This window comes from Anomaloglossus baeobatrachus, chromosome 5, assembly GCF_048569485.1.
Source record: "Anomaloglossus baeobatrachus isolate aAnoBae1 chromosome 5, aAnoBae1.hap1, whole genome shotgun sequence".
Classification (NCBI taxonomy): Eukaryota; Metazoa; Chordata; class Amphibia; order Anura; family Aromobatidae; genus Anomaloglossus; species Anomaloglossus baeobatrachus.
In genome coordinates this window covers 461,879,364-461,903,769 of record NC_134357.1, presented here as the reverse complement: position 1 = coordinate 461,903,769, position 24,406 = coordinate 461,879,364, and the positions used below count along the sequence as shown (strand labels likewise).

The following is a 24,406-nucleotide window of genomic DNA, read 5'->3' as shown; positions in this document are numbered from 1 at the left end:
TGCGGGGCGCCAGGTACAATTGTCCTCTGTGATTACAATGGCTTTAACTTTCGCAATTAATTATTAGAAAATGTCTTTTACTGCATTATAATTGGTTAATTTGGAGAATACAGATTAGTCTTGTGTTTAAGTTTGAGGTCATACAATGTACTCCACATATGTGACCTGTAGATTATTTTCTGTCCTTGTTCCGGGTCTGTTCAGGTGGTGGGAGTGCGAAGTCCTAGATATACAAAGTATACTGCGTGTGAAAAAGCATGCGAGACCCCAACCATCACATAGAAAATATTTGTTTCCAAAATTTAGTATTTTAAAGCTGATCTCCCTTTACTCTTCTGATTTGGCTGTCCAAAGAACATGGCTGCTGGGCTCTTTCAGACAGTCTTAGATCACCTTTTGACAAAACTTGTGTGTACCAAGTTCCTTGTGACGAACTATGACTCAAAAGTCCTCTGGACACATATTGTGATATTCTTTATAAGTAGCAGATGGGAGGGAAAGAGGCATTCAGTGGGATGGTGCATTCCTCCGACTGCCCCAGAGGGAGGTGGGATGGTGCATTCCCCCGACTGCCCCAGAGGTAAGTGGGATGGTGTATTCCCCCGACTGCCCCAGAGGTAAGTGGGATGGTGCTTTCCCCCGACTGCCCCAGAGGTAAGTGGGATGGTGCATTCCCCCGACTGCCCCAGAGGTAAGTGGGATGGTGTATTCCCCCGACTGCCCCAGAGGTAAGTGGGATGGTGCTTTCCTCCGACTGCCCCAGAGGTAAGTGGGATGGTGCTTTCCTCCGACTGCTCCAGAGGGAGGTGGGATGGTGCATTCCCCCGACTGCCCCAGAGGTAAGTGGGATGGTGCTTTCCTCCGACTGCTCCAGAGGTAAGTGGGATGGTGCATTCCCCCGACTGCCCCAGAGGGAGGTGGGATGGTGCTTTCCTCCGACTGCCCCAGAGGGAGGTGGGATGGTGCATTCCCCCGACTGCTCCAGAGGGAGGTGGGATGGTGCATTCCCCCGACTGCTCCAGAGGGAGGTGGGATGGTGCATTCCCCCGACTGCCCCAGAGGGAGGTGGGATGGTGCATTCCCCCGACTGCTCCAGAGGGAGGTGGGATGGTGCATTCCCCCGACTGCCCCAGAGGTAAGTGGGATGGTGCTTTCCTCCGACTGCTCCAGAGGGGGGTGGGATGGTGCATTCCTCCGACTGCCCCAGAGGGAGGTGGGATGGTGCTTTCCTCCGACTGCTCCAGAGGGAGGTGGGATGGTGCATTCCTCCGACTGCCCCGGAGGTAGGTGGGATGGTGCTTACCTCCGACTGCCCCAGAGGGAGGTGTCACTGTGCATTTCCTCGACTGCTCGGGAAGGAGGTGGAATGGTGAATTTTCCCGACTGCCCCGGATGGAAATGGGATGGTGCATTCCCCCGACTGCCCTGGTTGGAAATGGGATGGTGCATTCCCCAAACTGCCCTGGATGGAAATTGGATGGTTCATTCTCCTGACTGCCCCAAAGGAAGTGGGATAGTGCGTTCCCCTGACTGCCCCGGAGGAAGTGGGATGGTGAATTCCCCTGACTGATCCGGAGGGAGAAGGGATGGTCCATTCTCCTGACTGCTCCGGAGGCAGGAGGGATGGTGCATTTCCCTGACTACCCCAGGGGAAGGGGGACATTGCATTCTCTTGACTGCCCCGGAGGGAGGGGGACATTGCATTCCCCTGACTGCCCTAGAGGGAGGGGGACATTGCATTCCCCTGACTGCCCTAGAGGGAGGGGGACATTGCATTCCCCTGACTGCCCTAGAGGGAGGGGGACATTGCATTCCCCTGACTGCCCTAGAGGGAGGGGGACATTGCATTCCCCTGACTGCCCTAGAGGGAGGGGGACATTGCATTCCCCTGACTGCCCTAGAGGGAGGGGGACATTGCATTCCCCTGACTGCCCTAGAGGGAGGGGGACATTGCATTCCCCTGACTGCCCTAGAGGGAGGGGGACATTGCATTCCCCTGACTACACTAGAGAGAGGGGGACATTGCATTCCCCTGACTGCCCTAGAGAGAGGAGGACATTGCATTCCCCTGACTGCCCTAGAGGGAGGGGGACATTGCATTACCCTGACTGCCCTGGAGAGAAGGGGGACATTGCATTCTACTGGCTGCCCTGAATGGAAGGGCCAGTGCATTCTCCTGATTGCCCTGGAGGAAGTAGAGACATTGCATTACCCTGGTTGCCCTGAAGGGAGGGGAACCGTGCATTCCCCGACTGCCCTAGAGGGAGAAAGGACATTGCATTCACCCAAGTGCTCCAGAAGGATGAGGGACGGTGCAACTCCTTGAGGGATTCTACATTCCACTAAATGCCCGGGAGGTAGGAGGAACGTTGCATTTCCTTGACTGATTGTAAAGGAACTATCCCAGATTTATCCAACTAGTAAGCCGGGAGCCACATTACTGGGCTACCCAGCTGGGGACCGCTGCATTTACCGTTATGTTTCAGTGGCGGCCCATTCACACATCCTTGTGGAATGTACATGTGTTGGCCAATTTTTTTTTTATGAATGTATTAAGGCCTGTTTTACACATCCGGCATTTTTCTGGATTTGGCACACTCCAGTACAGTGTTATACAGTAGAATGGCATCGCGGCAAGCTCCTGTCACATGCTGTCATGTGACCGGAGCACGCCGCGATGCCATTGTACAGTGTTAACACTGTACAGGAGTGTGCCGGATCCGGTTATCGTGTGAAACGGGCCTAACACATTCAATAAAATCACAGATCTGATTTCGAGGATCCGTGGGTCTGTGTAATACTCACTGTACAGGAGTGTGCCGGATCCAGTTATCGTGTGAAACGGCCCTAACACATTCAATAAAATCACAGATCCAAGACCGATCTGATTTCGAGGATCCGTGGGTCTGTGTGAATACTCACTGTCGGGTGTGTGATGGTAGCCTTACTAGCCCGTTTTATAGGGTACGTACCATATCACTAGAAGGCAAGATCTTTAGCACTTTTTCCTGGAGTTCAGCACAATCTATTATATTAAAAAAATGGCTACAGAGGTTTGAGCACCTTTCCTGTACTTCCTGACTGTATTAGGATACTTTCACACTTGCGTTGAACGGTATCCGTTGCATTGCGTTGTGTAACGGATGCAACGGATGTGTTGCATATAGTGGCACAACGGATGCTGCAAAACAACGCAATTCGTTTTGATTTTTTTTTTTTTTTTTTTTTACAGTTTTACCAGCGGCAGACTATTGTAAACGATCAGCTGATCGCTCCCAGTAGCCGGCCGCCGGGTGATCAGCTGATCGCTCCCTGCAGCCGGCCGCCGGGTGATCAGCTGATCGCTCCCTGCAGCCGGCCGCCGGGTGATCAGCTGAGCGCTGTCACTTGCCGGCGGCCGGGCATGCCGGCGGGTGGGCATGCCAGCGGGCGGGCGCTCAGCTGAGCGCTGTCACTTGCCGGCGCCCGGGCATGCCGGCGGGCGGGCGCTCAGCTGAGCGCTGTGACTTGCCGGCGGCCGGGCATGCCGGCGGCCGGTCGCTCAGCTGAGCACTGTCGCTTGCCGACGGCCGGGCGCTCAGCTGAACGTTCGGCCACCGCGAGCCAAAATAAAGTTTGATTTAAAAAAAAAAAAAAAAAAAAGAGCATGCGCGGTGAAATCCAGCGGAAGCAACGCAGGTCCTTTTGGTACAATCCGTCACCCATACAAGTCTATGGGAAACAGCGGAATCCGTTAACGGATTCCGCTGTTTTCCAAAAGGGCGGATTGTAACGGAAGGAAATAAACGCAAGTGTGAAAGTACCCTAAGTCAGCGACATCTCCTGCCCTTTGACTTGTTCGCTGCTAATAAAATCCCAAACGTCCTGTCCATAATCTGGTGGATTGTACCTAGATGCCCTCTACCTAGAGACACGTGAGGACAAGGCCTTAAAGGATCAGGTGATGTGTTCTTCCCGCTGGTTTTTGTTGCACAGGTTGACGTTTGCTGCGAATTTCAGGAGCCTCAGGTCTCATCAGATGAAGAATAAAACCCATATTGTTTACTTAAGCATGGAACAAAGAGACAGAGCACAAGCTTCCTGTAATTAACACGTAGGCGTGTTTTTCCAACTGACGGGAAAACTGAACGTCTCAGACATTATTTTTTTCTTGGTTGTTTTATGACACAGCTTGTGTTAGCAGCTAGCCTCTCATTTGTGAACCATGATTACACAATGTGGTGCTGACAATACTCTGCCGAGATTAGTGTGGGTGTTTACTGGTTGCTGCAATGAATGTGGGTTTCATGTCGCTCAATTGTAGGTGTCTTTTTGCAGAATTTTGACTCCTTTTTTTAGCCACAGGAAAGCATACGAGGTGAGGGGTGGTTGGCAGCTGGAGCACAAAGTCGGGTCAATGCGCTGCAGAATTTCACTGTTGTCACGATGGACTACATACATGTAAATCGATTTTGATTTTTTTAAGATGGGAAGTTTTGTTTTTGCTTTGACTTTAGCGAAGCGGAAATTTCACACCAGTAAAATCGCATGTTAAAAAACCCCATCAAACAAGATCTTGTGTTTTTGTGGTGGGACTGCCATGGGGTTTTCCTTATGGCCGAGCGAGCAAAATGTAATACATTTCTTAGAAGTGTGAACATGTCCCTGTAGATCACTTATTTAAAAGCAAGGCCTAGAACTATTAGTCATTTTTGATAATGTCATCCGATAAGACATAACTTTGGGTAGGGGATTAAAGGATACTTTACACGCTGCGATATCTGTACAGATATCGCTAGCGAGCGTACCCGCCCCCCTGTCGGTTGTGCGACACAGGCAAATCGCTGCCCGTGGCGCACAACATCGCTAACACCCGTCACACGGACTTACCTTCCCTGCGACGTCGCTCTGGCCAGCGATCCACCTCCTTTCTAAGGGGGCGGTTCGTGCGGCGTTACAGCGACGTCACACGGCAGCCGTCCAATAGCAGAGGAGGGGCGGAGATGAGCGGCCGGAACATGCCGACCACCTCCGTTCCTTCCTCATTGCCGGTGGACGGAGGTAAGGAGATGTTCGTCGTTCTTGCGGTGTCACACATAGCGATGTGTGATGCCGCAGGAACGAGGAATAACATCGCTACTCACCAGACAACGATTTTTGGTAAATGAACGACCTCTCATATACCAACGATTGTTGTCTCTTTTGCGATCGTTTATGGTCGCTCCAGCTTGTCACACGCTGCGATGTCGCTAACGACCCCGGATGTGCGTCACAAACACCGTGACCCTGACGATATATCGTTAGCGATGTCGCAGTCTAAATGGCCCTTAAGGGAAGTGTCATAGTAAATCTAAAATGTCCTGTAACCCTCCTGGTTGGACCAAGGATTGGTGTTGGTGGAAGCGAGTTACCGACATTGATTGACCCCTTTACTCCTCTCGATCACAGATCCAAAGCAATGAGGGAGTAAATTCTATAACCTAGCCACAAAAAAACACCTCAAAAATTCCCTGATCAACGTAGGGTTAAATTAACTACACAGACGATTTGCCCTAAGGCAATCAGAGGGACCCTAACTAAAGATCAATAAAATATTACTTTTATTTCAAAAATTAAATGACTATCATTAAAAGAACAGAAAGGGACAGGGTGTAATAGTATCAATCCCTCATGTAATACAGGGTATCAGCTGGCCGCGAACCAACTGAATATTATATGCCCATATATTCCATATATTGTCACTTCCCAGGTATTACCCTGGCCAACATGTTTTGCCATGACTGGCTTTATCAGGGACTTAGGCTATAGTAAGCCCCTGATGAAGCCAGACATGGCGAAATATGTCGGGCAGGCTAATAGCTGGGAATTTTAACTAGCAGGTATAGGGATAGGAAGTGACATTATATTATAATAATCACTTGGTCCGCGGCCAGCTGATACCCTGTATTATATGAGGGATTAATACTATTACATCCTATCCCTTTCTGTCATTTTAATGATTGTCATTTAATTTGTGAAATAAGTTATATTTTATTGATCTTATAGCTCGGTTCCATTTGTGTTTTGCATGGACGAGTGCAATCCGATAAAACATCAGATTGCTCTCTCTATTGCAAAACTATGGGGCAGTGTCCATCTGCGATTGATTTCTCATGCCATACCAGCATGAGAAATTAATTGCAGCATGCTGCGTTTGGTAGCGAGTTTCGGCTCATACACCCAAATACAAGTCTATGGAAGCGTGTAAAACATCACACTGCACTCGCATGTCATCCGAGTGCAGTGTTATATACGCAGAGACAGGCCGGGGAGGAGATGGGGAGAAAGTGCTCCCTCCATCTTCTCCGCAGCTGTGACCCAATAGCAAGATCGTATCACAGTCACATGACCCTCGGCTGACACTCGCAGCAGAGGGTCATTAAGATATCACGTTTGATGCTCTCACATCGGTAGCTATGCGCAACTGGAACCATACCCTTAGTTAGGGTACCTCTAATTGCCTTAAGGCAAATCGTGTGTTTAATTCTATAACCTTTCTCCAGAGGCGACATTACTTTTACTTTGTAGGATCGAGTTCTTCTTTCATGTACCCACTATTATAATGGCAAATTTTCTCCTCAGCAGCTCCCGTTTGATCTTCCTACGTAGGATGCACTTTGACGATCGTAAGACGTCATACAGCAGAGACCCTTTATAGGGGCAGAATCCTGACTGAGAAGACTGACTGTCCTAATTGTTCATCTGATGCTTTTCAGTCATCTGTCAAAAATTCCAATCAAACAATTTCTGATACCTTCCAGCAGCGCAGTTCTATAATTTCATGTGCTTTTTGATTGAGGTGGTTGTGTGTCCCACCTATGTCTACTTTGTAGTGTGCCACCTATGTCTACTTTGTAGTGTCCCACCTATGTCTACATTGTAGTGTCCCACCTAGGTCTACATTGCAATGTCCCACCTAGGTCTACAATGTAATTTCCCACCTATGTCTACATTGTAGTGTCCCACTTAGGTCTACATTGTAGAGTCCCACTTAGGTCTACATTGTAGTGTCCCACTTAGGTCTACATTGTAGTGTCCCAGCTAGGTCTACATTGTAGTGTCCCAGCTAGGTCTACATTGTAGTGTCCCAGCTAGGTCTACATTGTAGTGTCCCAGCTAGGTCTACATTGTAGTGTCCCAGCTAGGTCTACATTGTAGTGTCCCAGCTAGGTCTACATTGTAGTGTCCCAGCTAGGTCTACATTGTAGTGTCCCAGCTAGGTCTACATTGTAGTGTCCCAGCTAGGTCTACATTGTAGTGTCCCAGCTAGGTCTACATTGTAGTGTCCCAGCTAGGTCTACATTGTAGTGTCCCAGCTAGGTCTACATTGTAGTGTCCCAGCTAGGTCTACATTGTAGTGTCCCAGCTAGGTCTACATTGTAGTGTCCCAGCTAGGTCTACATTGTGGTGTCCCACCTAGGTCTCCATTGTGGTGTCCCACCTAGGTCTCCATTGTGGTGTCCCACCTAGGTCTCCATTGTGGTGTCCCACCTAGGTCTCCATTGTGGTGTCCCACCTAGGTCTCCATTGTGGTGTCCCACCTAGGTCTCCATTGTGGTGTCCCACCTAGGTCTCCATTGTGGTGTCCCACCTAGGTCTACATTGTGGTGTCCCACCTAGGTCTACATTTTAGTGTCATAATGTAGAATTCGTCGATCGTGGTCAGAACATGATCGCAGGTGAATAAAGGACTATGAATGTGAAGAGACTTTGAAATCGAGGCCCAAAGATTTATTAGGTGTTTACGGTGCTGACTCTATTTGATCTGGATCAATATAAATCAGTACTGTGGATCCATACATGACATAAATACATTTTATACCTCATAGGTGGTCATGATCCCAAATGTTTAAGCTGGTGATGAAAGTCCAACAAGAGTTTATGTGGGTTAATGGCATAGTAACGCCATTATTATATGTCCTATCAGACTTTATGCTAGTAATCGGACCTAGAACACGGTCTGGTATCTAGATACACTAAAGATATGAGGGCACGTTCCTCGCCGTCATTGTATTTCCAGCTGTAGACATTTTTCAAGCTGATGTGATTTATCGCCCCTCATAACCTGCTCAGGATAAAGATGAGATGCAGATCTTGATGTATAAATTTTTTTTTTTTCTTTTCTTGTAAGGGATATTGCATAAATCCGTTTGACATCACCCTCTTTCCCTCTTCACCTCGGCTTCTGCTATATCATCAGCGTGAGGAGCATTATCCTATTGTTACTGGCAATGTCTCCCTGATCTAGCAGCTGTTCTCCACCACAGTCCCTGAGAGTCCGGCGTTCTGCCCCAACATGCTCAGGAAAGTCCTTTTTTTCTTTTACAAGGATTAGCCTTTTATTAGGATTACCATGGGATAATACGGTAGTTTCCAATGTCAACAATAGGAGTCTATATCTATGATCCAGTAGAAGTCTACCACGCCTTAAGAATCTAGCATTGCGCTTGTGAAAAACCTCCTGACTCCTCACACCTGAGATGATCTGCAGACTGGTGACCCTGTATCGTAAGAAATGGCTTCAGTGCAGAAATCAAAGTACATGTAGACAAGATAATATATAACATCTTTCCCTATCATCCATCGAAAGGCTCCTTTATTGTTTCGGAGACAAGTGGCTCCCTGCGGGACGCTTCAATAGTCCACTCATTAGCTTCACATAACAGGGGTGGTCTTCATCCCCCTATTATACTAGATCTGACTATTATAGGAGTCATGTAAAAATTAATTTCCCATTTAGTGGCCACAGGTTGGGTTTGATTAATTAGGAGTGAACTTTTTTTTTTTTCCCTTCAGCCCATCAAATCTCGGCCTAATAGAAATTTAATCAAAGAACATGGTCAATACTATTTTTATTGTTTGTAATTATTGAGCACGCTCGTTTCCAGAAAGCAGTCATTAATATTGCATAATAATGCATATTGAATTCAAATTAGCAACTGGGAACCCTGCAACAATCGCATTGCCGGAGATTTTCCCTAGTAATTAATTCTGTTCTCTACTGAGGAACATCTATCACTGAGAGCAGTGTATCCACCATGTGTAATGAATCTTTTGCAGTGATTACCATTAATAAATGTCTTCATACTTTGCTCAAGTTCTGTGGTGACCATACCGGTGAACTGTTACTATGGAACGATGAACAGCGATATTTAAAGCTTAGTCTAGTTGCCCTTCCTTATTTAGGGGGAAAATGTCCACCAGAAGTTACCAAGTTGTCCAAGTAGGGCACCGTCAATATAAACAATGGCTACAAAGTCCTAAAAAAACAGGTTGTCAATGCACTTAAAAAGTGTTACTGGCACCTTTTACGTACAGTCCAGTGTTGAGGACCACGTCTTCTAATCAGACACTATGCTCCTGTACTTTTGCTTAGATAGGCAACTTAGACCACTCAGGCAGTCTTTTGGTTGGTCTAGACCAGTGGTTCCCATCTTTCCTTACCTGGAGAGGCACATTCAGCTCTTGATAAAGGGTCGTGAGACACATTCAGACCTCAGCTCCCAGAGTATAGTCATACAAGGCCCTCCATTACTGGTATAATGACAGTCAAAGCTTTCCTACAAAAATTACACTGAAGCAATATACTTACATCCAGGGGTTCCCATCTTAGCCTGATTCAGTATTCTTACATCAAACACTCCCACATAAAATGTTGGTGGGACTTTTTAGGTTGAGGATCCCGTCTTCTCCTCAGACACTTTGCTTTTGTTCTTTCAGTATCATATTTAGATAGATACTTAGATAGGCAAGTTAGACCACTCAGGTAGTCTTTTAGTTGGCCTAAACCAGTGGTTTCCAACCTGGAGAGTCACATTTAGTTCTTTATAAAATGTTGTGAGCCACATTTAGACATCACCTCCCAGAGTAGTGGCATACAAGGCCCCCTTACTAATATAATGACGGTCAAAGCTTTCCCACAGAAATTCCACTGAAGCCGTATACTTACATCCAGGGCTTCCCATCTTAGCCTGATTTAATATTCGCGCATCAAACACTCCCACACAGAGTGTTGGTGAGACTTTTTAGGTATAGGCCAGTGTTGATGATCCTGTCTTTTGGTCACACACTATGCTCCTGTTCTCTCAGTAGCACATTTTAACACTGTACGTTCACTGGTAGTTTTAGGTAGACAAGTCAGACCACTTAGGTGGGCTTTTGGTTGGCCAGTGGGCCCCAATCTTCCTTACCTGGAGAGAAACATTCATATCTCACCCCTAGAGTAGTAACATCAAAAGCATCCATTACTTGTATAATGCCAGACAATTTCCCACAGAAATGATACCAAAGCAGTATACCTATGGTTCCCATCCTACTCCAATTCAGTATGCTTGTATCAAACGCGCCCACACACTATCCCATCCAGCTTCAAGCACCTCCTCCAACTGGCAGTATCATTCGCTATTATGATTATTAGATTTATCTCTAAACCCCCCAAGGCCAGTATTCACAACCATATTTTCTCTTTTGTGGGGAGCTACTCAAAAAAGTCACCATGTGGAGACTTGCTCTTTATAACTGTTGCTAGACCTGGTGCTAATGCACCAAGCTGGCAGACAGCCATGAGCCAAACATCATGGGCACGGAAGCCACATGTGGCTGCCGAGCCACAGGTTGGAGACTCCTGGACTAAACATTGAAGGGCGTCCTACATAATAGCTGTCTGTCGACTAAACAATGGTTAGGCCACAAGCATCAAACACAGGAGCAGTTGCTTTGCTGAGCACTCCTATGTTTTCTGTGAGAGTCAATGCCAGACTACTCCTGTGATGGCTTATCTCAAAAACAAAAAGATAAGCAATCAGATGTGCAGGATCTTGATCTCCTCCAGCATCATGAAAAAGCCTCCATACATATTAGATTATCGGCCAAGCCAGCTGATATCGGCAAGTTTGGCCAACTTTACACTAATATGTATGGGATTTATAAGACAGGTGATCATACACATTAGGCGTTGGCAGAACCTTTCGATTTTGGTGGGATTGGTTAACTATGAAATGTGCATGGTGGTGTCCCAACTAACAGCAGGTATTGAGTAAAGAAGATACAGGCAGATATGGAATTTCCATCTGCCTGATCCTTTTTTCTTCACAAGAGATAAAGCATCACTAGAGGTACCTGGCAGTGGGGAGACATGAGGAGAAATGCATGCTCATCAACGCCAAACATGCATATGTATTATAGAGAATCGTTATTGACCATGGCCACCATGGGAGGAAGAACATACCGACTTGGGTTACAAATGTTGGCCAAACCTGCAGATATCGATGGATTCAGACGACAATCTAAAGTATATGTTGTCCCCAAACAGATGATTGTGAGGGAAGAAGGACCTATCATGTCCGATTTTGGTCTGCTATTCCTTTTGTTCTCTAAGATATAAGCCGCTGAAAGAATCGCTTTTTCGTAGAGAACACAGGAGCACTTGGCAGATCAAATGTACGAAAGAGTTGGGCAAGAGCTTCTGGACGAATGATGGACCAAACCATCGCTTGGCCGACAGATATCTGAAATGTATGGATGGGCTTAGACTTTGTCCACCTCCAAGAAGACATCACACTGGTTGATCTTCTGAAGTGACCTATGGTACCCTACTAAAGGAGCCACTAATCCTCCTTCTCGCCCCAATGATTTATTTTTTTTTTTTACTAATAGGAACTAATCATTATCCATAAAGATGTGGTTGTAGTAAAAAACACCTGGACAATCCATATTTTGCTTGGTGTTAGCCATAGTTGAGTCCGTGCTACAATCATTTATGGGAAAATTTGTCATCTCTAATAATAACTTGATATAGGACCGTTGTTGTCACCATGTGCCCCCCCCACCCACCCGCCAGTTCATGATCTCCTATCCCTCAGAGAACAATCCGATACAGAATCTACTATTGTTCTCGTCGCTCCTCTCATTGTTATCTATATGTTCGTCTGAGACTTCTGAAATTGCCCTTAAATGTAAAACTAGTGATAAATGCTCCAATCTTAAAACAATTACTCCATAGTTCAAGCGGCAGAGAAGTCTTTCTCTTGTTGCTTGTTGACACTGACAGGGCGAGGGGGGGAGCTGGGGAGTAGTTAACCTGTTGTATTTGTCTCCATGGACCCAGCGAGATGTGAGCCAGAACTTCAGGGAATTCTGCTTGTGGGAGTTAGGAATAAATTAGACTTCTAAAGAACATAAAGAGAAGAAACGTTCCGTGATCTCTGTCACTCTGCCGCAAATGGAGGATTTCAGAAACATATTTATTATCTATAATTTAACCCCCAGCACTCAGCAGCGCTCCAGCCCCCAGAGCATAGGAGCAAATTGAACTGTATGTATTAGAAAGCCGAGGGCTCGTCTATACAAATCCTACAGAGGCCGGATATTTACATTTAGAGCTGGATTTAGTCGTGAAACGCGTTTCTCCTTCATTTGGTGAATGGAGAAGTTTAGGAGGTGAATGTTTTGAGATGATTTAGTTACCAGCTTTTCTTGATCTGCAATGGTCTCCCCCTCATCACATATATTAATGGTATACATCTTGTGCAGCCAGAACTACATCTGGAATAGCCCAAAAAGCATGGGAAGGAAAAAATGGAAAGGTTTTATAAGGTTTTTATAAAGCATAATATACTGAATTAACGTGTCTTTATGAAGGAGTCTAGTCTCATTGTAACATAACGCGTTTTGAGATTGGGTCAGAACCATCATTAAACACTTTATAAGGATGCCAGCGTAAATGGGTAACAAAGCGAGGCATTGTTAGTTAAGTATAATCAATAACTCTATGGCCACCTTTCTAGTTCACAGATGGGTCATATATGCCACCCATCTACTGTACTTATGTATATCATTAAAGCCTCTGGTGTGTTAGTCGTTCATTACCTGTTGTTGCCGACTACAACTCATATCTCTATTCCTTAACCAAGAATCAGCAGAATCACTAGTGCATGACCTCATCATCTCCCGCCTCAACTACTTCAACATCCTACACTGTGGCCTTCCTTACAACACTCTTGCACCCTTCCAATCTAACCTAAACCCTGCGGCCCGATTAATCTACCTCATCCCTTGCTATTCCCCGGCCTCGCCACTCTGCCAAACCCTTCACTGGCTTCCAATTGCCCAAAGACTCCAGTTCAAAACACCAACCATGATATACAAAGCCATCCACAACCTGTCTCCTCCATACATCTGTGACCTAGTCTCCCGGTACTTACCTGCATGCAACCTCAGATCCTCACAAGATCTCCTTCTCTATCTCCTCTTCCCACAATCGCATACAAGATTTCTCCCATGGCTCCCCCATACTCTGGAATGCTCTACCCCAGTATATCAGACTCTCACCTACCATGGAAAGCTTCAAAAGGAACCTGAAGACCTACCTCTTCCGACAAGCCTACAACCTACAATAACCCTCACACCAGTACACCACTGCTCAACCAGCTCTGTCCTCACCTACTGTATCCTCACTTATTCCTTGTAGACTGTGAGCCCTCGCGGGCAGGGTCCTCTCTCCTCCTGTACCAGTCTGTTTTTGTAATGTTCATGATTATTGTACTTGTCTATTATGTCTACCCTTTTAACTTGTAAAGCACCATGGAATAAATGGTGCTATAATAAATAATAATTGTCCAGTCCTGAATCGCGTTAGTGCACAGTGACATGATTATAAGACTCCACAGAAGGACATGATGTCTGTCTCGCCATTGCAACATGACTCGCACTAATATTTTCCCCCGGAACATATGGATGTATTCTAGAAACAGCGCCGCACCTGACCACAGGTTGTGTGTGGTAATGCATCTTAGCCCCATTCGCTTCCCTGGAGTGGATCTGCAGTACCGGACACCACCTGAGAACTGGTGTGGCGCTGTTTCTACTTCAATAAAGCATCCATCTATTGAAAGGTCTATCTTCGAAATTGCAAACCCATCAGACTTTACGTATGTGACGTGTCTAGTCATTCCCTTCCCTGTCCCATGTAGAGGACCTGCTTGGAAGTGGATTTTTGACATGAGGGGTTAATGTCACACGTGGCAGAAGTGACGGCAATGCAATCCGGCGACATCAAAAACGGGAAGGTTTGTCTTGTAGAAAGGAGCGGACGTCTCCAGAGCCTGGTAAAAAAAAAAAAGGGCTGTTTGTGCCCCGAGGCCTTTTCTGCACATTATGCACGGATCCAGCCAAACATTTAAAGACGGTGAATTGTGCCAAAATTATTATCTGCCATTTTCTACTACAATCCTATGTCGAGCCCTGCAAATCCGGGATGAGACACCCGTGTAACCCCTTCATTGCTGCAACGCCAGGTGCTGCACTTCTACAGAAATGGAGGCAGCTTCTTGTGTAATGAAAGGCCCAAAACGTACTGTGCACTGCAGCCAAAGAAAGAGTTAATTACTATATTATCCCAGTATCATAAGGGAGCCATTATCTGAATAGTCAGGCTGCCTACTACAGCTCTACAGAGAGGGCATTTATCACGTAATGTGAAGCGCTGCTCCGCAGATGTACAGTGCTGGAGTAATCCGGTGTGATATGTGTATACACCAGCAATGCACATATACAGTATATATTGTACCGACCAATTTATACGCAATGCACACATATATATTGTACTGACTGTATACAGATCAGTGTATATGCAGTGCACACATATATATTGTACTGACTGTATACAGATCAGTGTATATGCAGTGCACACATATATATTGTACTGACTGTATACAGACCAGTGTATATGCAGTGCACACATATATATTGTACTGACTGTATACAGATCAGTGTATATGCAGTGCACACATATATATTGTACTGACTGTATACAGATCAGTGTATATGCAGTGCACACATATATTGTACTGACTGTATACAGATCAGTTTATATGCAGTGCACACATATATATTGTACTGACTGTATACAGATCAGTTTATATTTTGTCATACACACAAGGTAACAATGTCAAGTATACGCATAGGGCCCAAATCAACATTTGCAATTTTTTTTTTTATAAAATATATATATATATATATATTGCACCAAACTCTTAATAGGGGCACGTGGTTCATGCATTTTGCGCAAAACTAATAATGATTATTTATTTTTTGCCTATTTAGGTAAAAAAAAAAAAAACACCCTTCAAAAAACAAAACTCATGATCATGCATAAAATAAAGTTTATAAAGGTCGCAAATTAAGAGAAGACTATAATGTAAATGAAAAACAAAATCTAGAGCAATAAAAGTGCAAATGTAATAATGATTCGGGCCGATGCTGTGTAGACGCAGGCAGGATGTATACGTATATGTGTTTGTATTGTGTGTGTGTGTGTGTGTGTGTGTGTGTATGTGTGTGTGTATGTATGTATGTATGTATATATATATATATATATATATATATATATATATATATATATATATATATATATATATATATATATCTCTCTATCTCTATCTCATCTCACACATATATACACACACACACATATGTGTGTGTGTATGTGTATGTATGTATGTATATATATATATATATATAATATACACACACACGGGTTATAATATCAGACATGTTCGGCCTCTTGTGCGGATATCCAGCTACTTATGACTCCGGGCCTAAATGGTACCGTATTGTGACTAGCCGCTCATAGTAAGCAGAGTTCTATATAGGCCTGTGAACATTACTGGTCCTGATATCATCTTATAATGACCCATATATAAAACTGATGCAGGGTCCCCCTGTTTAAGCAAGTTCTCCTGTCACATAAAAAACGTCATCGATGTATCTGTTCCCTCCCCGATTATTCTGCCATTATTTACAGCCATTAAGCGCTGATATCTGACCCTGTCATTTCCTAGAACCTCCTTCAATCGATGGCTGGCCTGCGTTTCTAGAAATGGCACGGCCCAATTTTACTACCCTGTTTAACAGCCGGTTTTCTGTACATGTAACCCGGGCCTCTCCAGAGGAGCGTTTTACAATGTACTTAGTCCATCACCCTGGGCCGGGCTGTGCGGGCTCTAATTGCCTCCGGATCTACATATTTATGTTGTAGACTGTTTATGAAGTGTTGTGTTACAGAAGAGGGATCACTTAATCCAGGGTTGGAATGATTGATTGATGCCAGTCAAGCATTCCTGCAATTCTCCTCGTAGCCTCATAATAAGTATGTTCTTCACGAGTGCCTGGCGCAGCTTATAAAAGAGCAGCATTCATTATAAGCCAAGACGAGAAGACGCGAAGGCAGATTGAAACATTTCAATATACATCAACTCCTAGTTTTTCGTTCATTTTTTTTTCTTTTCCCCCTCCACCCTCTGAGGTTCACGTTAACTAATTTCTGCTTTTCCTGCGGTCGTAGATTCCTGTCCTGGTTAATGTCAGAAAATGACAACTTTCCCAATCCACAATAGTAGCAATAAAAAAAAAAATCGAAACTTCGCACTGACATAGAAGATGAGTATGCATCCGATTTATTACAAATAATTCTTCACCCGACCCAGAAACAGAGAGTGTATATGCCCAACACTGAATATATTAACAGGCGAGGCGATCAGATCCAAAGCAAGATAATCGACGATTAATAACTAACTGCATATATTGGTATAAATGAACATTATAAGAACACCATGCAAAGTGTGCAAGGGCATTGGTGGAGCTGCAGGAATTAGAGACGCAAGCTAAATACAGCAAATTCAGTCCATTGTGCTCTGGCGCACACTTTGGAAATCTAGCATATACTTAAGAGTACCTGTTTTTTGTTCTTATGTTATTCCTACTGCTCCTCAGTGTAATCCAATAGGCTGAAATTAATTCTGCTTAATATTAATATTAACAAATTATAATTATTTATATTAATAATAATTGTATCACTTAATATTGAGCAGAATTAAGTATGCTGACTTCCCCTATATACAGTATGAGCCACACACAGCCCCCCTATAAACAAAATGAGCCCTCACATAGCTCCCTACATTTGGGCTGAGCCCTCACATAGCCTCCCTATGTACTGTATGAGCCCCCACATTGCCCCTTATATATAGGATGATCCCCCACATAGCATCTCTATGTACAATATAAGCCCCCACATAGCACCTTTTAAATACAATGTGAGCCGCCACATAGCTCCTCTATATACAGAGTGATCCCCCACATAGCCCCTCTGTATAGAGTGTAAGCCCCCACATAGCCTCTCTAAATACAGTGTGAGCTCCCACATAGCTTCTCTATGTACAATATAAGCCCCCACATAGCCCCTTTAAATACAATGTGAGCCGCCACATAGCTCCTTTATATACAGAGTGGGCCCCCACATAGCCCCTCTGTATAGCGTGTAAGCCCCCACATAGCCTCTCTAAATACAGTGTGAGCTCCCACATACTGTAGCTTCTCTATGTACAATATAAGCCCTCACATAACCTCTCTAAATACAGTGTGAGCTCCCACATAGCTTATCTATGTACAATATAAGCCCCCACATAGCCTCTCTAAATACAGTGTGAGCTCCCACTTAGCTTCCTATATACATTTCTGAGCTCCCATATCCTCATATATATTTCTGTGCCACCCATATGTTCATATACATCGCTGTGCCCAACTCATATCCTCATATACATCACTGAGCCCCCTTATATCCTGCTATATACATTTCTGAGCCCCCGCACAGCCTCCTAACATATATGCATATATCCCACATGAAAAACCCACTCATACTCGCCTCGCTCCCGTCTCCCTGGCGCTCTGCTCCAGAAGATGGAGCAAACCGTACTGTCCTCCACCAATGTGCTTGTATCATGAGGATGTGGCTAGCAGTGGATTCAGGCGGGGGGCACTTGTGGTGGTGGACAGGCGGTGGGTGAGGGCATGGTGTGGCCCACAGGCCTCTCTTTTCAGCCCTTTTGTTGTCTGGGTCTGAGGGCCGGACTGGAACAGCCAGAGGGCCGGATATAGCCCATGGGCCGCGCTTTGCCCAGCCCTGCTCTAATGTACAGTATCGTATCAGTGTAATAATCCAATACTTGCCTCCTCTTCAGGATCTAACCCTATCTCCTCATACCCTTCATGATTTCTGGACCTTCCGTGTCCTTAAAGGAGTTGTCAGACACCAAAGGAATGCTCCCCTGTCAGCAACCTACGGATCCACCATAGATTGCTTTGGAGGTCTGCTCTGGAAGCGATGTCTGCTCCATTTGGAAGTATCCAGGACCACTGCAGCTTCCAATTATCTGGTGTGGTCAGGTAACTAATATAGCACATCATCAGAGAAACATCTGACCACTGCAGCTAATCACATGCAGCAGCAGTCTCAGTGACTTCCAAACTGAGCAGATATTGCCTCAAGACCGCCAGAGTTGTCTATGCTGGATACGTGAGGCTGCTGAAAAGCGAGTGTGCCTACGTTGAAGGGAATCTGTCACCAGGATTTTGCTCCCCCCATCTGAGAGCAGCATAATGTGGAGACAGAGACCCTGATTCCAGCGATGTGTCACTTACTGAGCTGTTTGCTGTCATTTTGATAATATCAACATTTTCTCTGCTGCAGATCTAGCAGTTATAGAGAGCTCATGAATATACTGGACTACCTGGCAGCAGGCCAAGTATTCCTGTAATGATAATCTATTGCTGATTAAACAGTGATTTTATCAAAACTAGACTAAGCAGCCCAGTAAGTGACACATCGCTGGAATCAGGGTCTATACCCCTACATTATGCTGCTCTCAGATTAGGTGGCAAAGCCAGGTGACAGATTCCCTTTTAAATATTTCGAAATAATTCACTACATGAAAAAAATCATTTGTGTCAGTCAGCACCTTTATGAAATATATATATGTAAATATATATATATATATATATATATATATTTAATACTTATATATAAATATATATATAAATATATATATTTAATACTTGTATAAATATATGTAATATATATATATATATATTACATATATTTATATATATGCATTACATATATTTATATATATATGTGTGTATATGTATATGTGTAATATATATATATATATATATATATATCTAGATATATCTATATATATATATATATATATATATATATATATGTATGTATGTGTATATAGATAGATAGATAGAGATATATATATATATATATATATATATATATATATATATATATATATATATATAAAATATATATATATATATATATAAAATATATATATATATATATAAAATATCTCTAATAGCTATAGATATATTATATATATGTATATAAATAATAATGAAATGGTAGATAGGAGAGATACACAATTACAAGCATATGAGGGTTTAATATTAAAAAAAAAATAAAAAAAATTTTTTCTTAATAATGGCAAGAGGCCCAGCACATCAGATATCTGTCAGATGAAAATCTCTTGTAAATGTGTGATTGAATCGGAGCTGGGCACTGAAGTTTATGGAGCTGCGCAGCTCCTGTCTGTTCACTGCTTACATCCTGTCTGCGCAAAGCTGAAAACAGCTGATTGGCTCAGGTGCTGGGTGTCGGACCCCCTCCGAGCTGATATTGATGACTAAGGGTACCTTCACACTTTAGCGATGCAGTAGCGATCCGACCAGCGATCTGACCTGGTCAGGATCGCTGCTGCATCGCTACATGGTCGCTGGTGAGCTGTCAAACAGGCAGATCTCACCAGCGACCAGTGACCAGCCCCCAGCCAGCAGCGACGTGCAAGCGACGCTGCTCTTGCACGGAACCGGCGTCTGGAAGCTGCGGACACTGGTAACTAAGGTAAACATCGGGTATGGTTACCCGATGTTTACATTAGTTACCAGCGCACACCGCTTAGCTTTGCTCTCCTAGCTACAGTACACATCGGGTTAATTAACCCGATGTGTAATGCAGCTACATGTGCAGAGAGCCGGAGCCGGCAGCACAGGCAGCGTGAGAGCTGCGGAGGCTGGTAACTAAGGTAAATATCGGGTAACCACCTTGGTTACCCGATGTTTATCTTAGTTACAGCTTACCGCAGCTGCCAGACGCCGGCTCCTGCTCCCTGCTCGCTTCATTTGTCGCTCTCCTCGCTGTCACACACAGCGATCTGTGTGTCACAGTGGGAGAGCGCCTTTGAAGAAAACGAACCAGGGCTGTGTGTAACGAGCAGCGATCTCGCAACAGGGGCCAGATCGCTGCTCAGTGTCACACACAGCGAGATCGCTAATGAGGTCACTGCTGCGTCACAAAAAGCGTGACTCAGCAGCGATCTCGGCAGCGAGCTCGCTGTGTGTGAAGCACCCCTTAGTCTATGTATAGGTCATGGGTATCGTAATTTAAGATAACCCCTTTAATTAATTGCAGCTGCCCTAGAGCACACAGCCTGCTGCAATACAGAAAGAATGAATGTGCCTCCAGGATGGAAGAGTCTAAAAGCAAAAATATTTTCTACAGCATTAGGCCAACATTTTTATTTTCTTATTGGATTGTGCTTTAGGTGCGGCGGTGCTGCTAAAAGTCTCCAAAAAGACTGTTCTGTAACCTGGAATTTTTCATTGAGAATATGAGGCTGTACTGTTGATAACTAGGGGCTTAGCAATAGGGAAGAGGGGATTTTTGAGGGTTTCTTAGCCTTTCTTCTTACAGTATTAGGTCAGTCTTGGGGAATAATGCCTTGTGCAATTGTTTTTACTGGAGTACAATATATAATCATATATATATATACTAGCTGTACTACCCGGCTTCGCCCGGGTTACTAACTGCTGTTAACAAAATAGAATGTATTAACAAAAATGTGTTCTGCACACAAAAACCACAAAACAAATAGAAATGTAATTATAATGTCTGTCTCCCCCTCTGTATATATCTTTCTCTCTCATTATCTCTTTGTCTGTCTCTTTCCCTGTCTGTCTCTGTCTGTCTCTTTCTCTGTCTGTCTCAATCTCTTTACCTGTCTATCTATCTCTTTCCCTGTCTGTCTATCTATCTCTGTCACTTTCCCTGTCTGTCTCTTTCCCTCTGTCTTTGTCTGTCTCTTTACCTGTCTTTGTCTGTCTCTTACCCTGTCTCTCTTTCCCTCTCTTTCCCTGTGTCTGTCTTTGTCTGTCTCTTTGTGTCTGTCTCTTACCCTGCCTATGTCTGTTTCTTACCCTGTCTGTGTCTGCCTCTTTCCCTGTCTGTCTCTTTCCCTGGCTGCATTGTGACACGCCAACATTCCATATAAGGCGTGGCTGCGCATTCTTCTGAAGTTCTGGCTGCACTGTGGCTCCCAGCTCCATTCGCTTTAATGGAGGCAGGTTTTTTGGTGAATAACTGTAAAGCGTGGGGTTAAAATTTCCAATCCTGGACACACACACACACACACACACACACACACACACACACACACACACACACACACACACACACACACACACACACACACACATACATGCATGCATACATACATACATACATACATACATACACACACACATTTAGCTATATATATATATATATATATATATATATATACACACACACGATATAATATATACAATAATATTTTCACCCAAATGACTTTGGTTGAAAATATATACTGAAATAATTATTCCCAAAAATGTGATTCCTTGAAATTGTGGTACAATCGATGGGACCCCCACCCCCCCAGCAATCCCGACATCCCACAACATTCTCCCATAGAGGTCAATGAACATCTCTGGTTTATTGTTTCAGGTGGTCCATGAGGAGGCGGCAAAGTACATTTCTAAATGTGTTTACAACATCTTCAGCAAGATGGCCATCCCATAATCCTGTACAGAATATAATCGATTTTGGAGAAATATTTATAAGTGGGTTTTCATTCATACAACTCCTTAAAGGGAACCTGTCGTGTAGTTTTATGATATTAAATCGCCCCCAATGTGTTTTAAATTATGCAATGTTCATCACTGACATGGTTTTTTTTTAAAATTCCATGCATTTATCTTAAAAAATTGACTTTATATGCTTAGGTGAATGCAGTAAATACCTTAGGTTTCAGTCATAGGGGTGGAGCTTTTTCTGGGATCAGTCACTGTCACTCAAGTTCAGATATGATTCCTTTTTAACTTAGTCACGCCCCAGCATTGTAATTGATTACACTAGAGGTCCTTCACCTCTGCACATCAGCACAGATCCTGCAAGACCACTTATCTTCTGCTGATTACCACAAGTCCTTCACTATCCCTTTGGTTGTGGCTAAATCCCAATGGGTAGAAGGACCTGTGGGCATGACCGGCCTGGTTAGTGGGCATGACTGCTTGTTTAGTGGGCGTGGTGATGTTTCCTCCTCTCCGCTATAATCATGACCCCCCCCCCCAGATCCCCGCTTCTTTTATAATCCACTCTATGCCTACATGGACTTAGAAGAATAATGCTGCTTGCAGGTATCAGCTATATTGGCGGAGACCCCGCTCCTTTTGGTCACATGTGCGTGACGTCCGCAGAGGTCCCAAAGTCCACTGAGATTTAGACGTTACCCTATCCCTTCTCTGCTGAGGTCCGCCTATTACGCTCCATGACTGTGACATCAACACAGGTTTTGTAGGACCACTTCTCTTCTGCTGATTACTACAGGTCCTTCACCATCACTTCAATGCTGAGCTCCACCCATTGTGGTCACATGATCGTACACCAGAGATCCTTCCCTATCACATCTCTGCTGAGCTCCACCCATTACGGTCACATGATCGTAACATCAGCACTGGTCCTTGACCACAATTTCTCCAATGTTGAACTCCGGAGCTCAACATTGGAGAAATTGTGGACCTGTGCTGATGTCATGATCATGTGACCCTAATGGGCGGAGCTCAGCAGAGAAGTGATGGGGAAGGATCTCTGGTGTACTCAATTACTATGCTGGGGCGTGACTAAGTTCAAAAAAGATTCATGCCTGAACTTTGCTGACTGTGGCTGATCCCAGCAAAAGCTCTGCCTCTATGATTGAAGCCAAAGGTATATACTGCATTCAACACAGAAACTAGAAACCAGTTCAGCTAACCAGAGTAGATAGGAGATCTCAGAAGGTGCGGTGCACGGAAAAATATCAGGCCTGTTTCTGAACAGAAGCAATTCAGATTAGAAGAAGACCAGCATCCGCAGATAGTATATTAAAGGGAACCGGTCACCGGTTTTTCAGCCTGTAAGCTGCGGCCACCACCAGTGGGCTCTTATATACACATTCTAACATCCTGTATATAAGAGCCCAGACCGCTGTGTAGAACATAAACACTTTATAATATTCACCTAAACCGGTCGCTGCAGTGGATGTGGCTCATATGGGCATGTTTGTCTTCCAGTGCCGGCACCGCCTCTTTTGGCCATCTTCGTCCTCCTTCAGATGCCTGTGTGCATGACGCGTTTACGTCGTCCCGCACATGCGCACTACAATACTTTGATCTGCCCTGCTCAGGGCAGATCAAAATGCGCCTGCTCTGTGTGTACGACGTCAGACGCGTCATGCACCGCGGCTTCAGAAGGACGACAGAGGCGGCGACAAAGATGGCCGAAAGAGGTGCGCCGGCACCGGAGGACGAAGACGCCCATATGAGCCACATCCACCGCAGTGACCGGTTTAGGTGAGTATTATAAAGTGTTTTTTATGTTCTTCACAGTGGCCTGGGCTCTTATATAAAGCATGTTAGAATGCTGTATATAAGAGCCCACTGGTGGTGGCCACAGCTTATTAGCCAAAAAAACGGTGACAGGTTCCCTTTAAAACCTTTGCTATTATAATATAATATAATATTCTTCCAAAAGTTAAAACATAGACACCGTCCGGTCTACGCGTTTCGGAAGAATAAAGCGAAGGTTTTAATATACTGTCTGCGGATGCTGGTCTTCTTCTAATCTGGATTCACCTAAGCATATAAAGTCGTGTTTGGTTTTTTTTGGTTTTTTTTTTTTTAAGATAAATACATGAATTTTTTTTTTTAAAACCATGTTAGTGATGCACATTGCATCCTTTAAAACTCATTGGAAGAAGTTTAATATAAAAAAAAAAATGACAAGACCGGTTCCCTTTAAGCCCATCTCCCGGAGCAAGCGAGTGGCGGTATCCATCTCTGGAGGAGAGTGTTAACCAGGCGGTATTATATACCTTTTCTATTGTGTGAAATTGCTGAAAGTGGAAGGAGTGAATTGAGAGCAGCATTATAGAATTACTTCAAAGAGTTCCATCAAACCCAAGACGAAGCTATTGAACAACAGACGCAAAAAAAAGTTCATATTTTTAGAACATTGTGTTTTTCTTGTCCAAGAAAAAGAAAAAAAAAAAGTTCTATTTTGACATGAAAAAAACCTTATGCGCCGGTGATAGAGAAAATAAAAAGCCCGTGACCTCGGCAGCGACATGAAACGTCTATAGAACGTGGCGGATATTCACAGATGCCGGCGGATAAATGTTCTAGATCACAGTGCAGG

At 44.3% G+C, this 24,406-nt stretch overlaps 1 protein-coding gene across 2 annotated transcripts in view; it reads left to right on the top strand.

Moving 5' to 3' along the window:
- Window positions 1-24,406, top strand: part of TSHZ2 (teashirt zinc finger homeobox 2) — a 197,104-nt gene that overhangs the window by 96,459 nt on the left and 76,239 nt on the right. The gene's annotated exons all lie outside the window — the stretch shown is intronic.